The sequence below is a fragment of the Stegastes partitus genome, unplaced genomic scaffold, assembly GCF_000690725.1.
Source record: "Stegastes partitus isolate 25-593 unplaced genomic scaffold, Stegastes_partitus-1.0.2 Scaffold791, whole genome shotgun sequence".
NCBI classification, from domain to species: Eukaryota; Metazoa; Chordata; class Actinopteri; family Pomacentridae; genus Stegastes; species Stegastes partitus.
This window is the reverse complement of record NW_007578522.1, coordinates 214,666-216,342: the sequence shown is the minus strand read 5'-3', so window position 1 is coordinate 216,342 and position 1,677 is coordinate 214,666.

Here is a 1,677-nt window from a genome sequence, read left to right as displayed (position 1 = left end):
TTTGTAAAACTTATTTCCTTGTGAGTCCAATAAGGAACAAGTTTCAAGTGCTTAAGTTGTGGCTAATTAGGTTATTTTTAGTGTTTTTTTTGTATGCAAATGACATTAGCATAGGCATGTTTAGTTAGCTTAGAAGTCATGTTTCTCTGTTTTGGTCAAACACAGGTTAAAAAAATCTGTCAAGTGCAACTAAACATTAGGCTCAGTCAAGATGAGCTGTCATCACCTGGTGAGCAGGTAGGACCAGGTGGCAGCAGTGATGTTAGCAGAGCCATAGATCAGTTTGTAAACAGTCTCCAATTGTTTTGATTATGACAGAGCAGCCTGTTAAAATGTCACACAGGCAGTCTGTGGCCTGGTCGTGTTTTCATTAATTTAGCCTTTAAAAAAGAAAAAAATAAATCTACAGTCGTCCTCAAATGTATTCATAGCCTCCCATTAAAGAAGGAAAAAAACAAACAGCTGTTACTGAAATAAGCTGAAATTGACAAAAATGTAATGAAAATCATGACATTGCTTTGAAATTGTGGTTCAACAGAAATATTTAAAAACAAACAAACAAACAAAAACAAGCATGATGGGACCCGTAAACTAATATTTAGTTGAACAACCCTTTGAGCCAATCACTGCCATCATCAAGTGTTTTCTGTAACTCAGTCAGACTTCTGCACCTGTTGACAGGTGTTTGGATTTCACTGCTCATCAGCAACGTGCTCTAATCTGTCTAGTTTGTTTTATTTTTTTTTAATTATTCTTTTCAACCACAGTTCAAAAGCAACATCTTATTTCACTAAATTATAATTTAGGAAATTTTTATTTATTATTACTTTTTTCAGTTTCTAGTTATTTGAGTGACTATTGTGAATTTTGCCTTTTCTTTAATGGAAGGGGATGAATACATTTGAGGACGACTATAGCTTCACTGCATGCAAACGTTCCACCATCACTGTTTTCATCCGGGTCTTCACACCGCTTGCCATGATTGTAATTGGTTTAAAGAATTCAAATAAGAGAATGGAGTTTAATAATGTGGACCATTTTCTAGTGTTGTGTTAGTCTGGTTGTGCAGGACTCATGCTGCAGTAACTTAGCGGGGACTAGAGGCTTCTCTGTGCCCAGCTGCCTCATCGTGTCTACCAATGCACATGAACTTCAGTAAATCATAGCGTCCACTCATGCGTGTGAGGTGTTTAGGAAGCTTTGCTAAATTGTCGTGTTTTACAGACAGTCTGTGTGTGAGACATTTCAAGGACTTCTGTGGATTCTTGCTTCAGAAAACAACCCGGTTTACACCCGCCCCCTCCTCTGAACCGCATGAGTCCCTTTACGAACATCAGTCACATCACACCACCCACCACCGCAAGAAAATGCTCGACCTCTGGGGAACCAGCAACATGATGCATTGCGTTTATTTCAGAGACGGTGGCGTTGCTGGGTGCAGTGCTTTTGCAGTCAGCGTTCTGATCTGACATGTTTAAGAAGGAAGAAACTTGTCCTGTGCTGTGACAGGTGTGTGGCCAACAGAGCAACCCTCCTTCTCTGCAGCGTTTCAAACCAAAGCAGCAAGGAGTCAGAAATGACAATAAAATGTAACACTACATATAATATGCATAAAGAAGAGCCACATTTTTAACTTTTTGTAGTCCCAGATTATCCTTATGATACAGGGTTAAATGT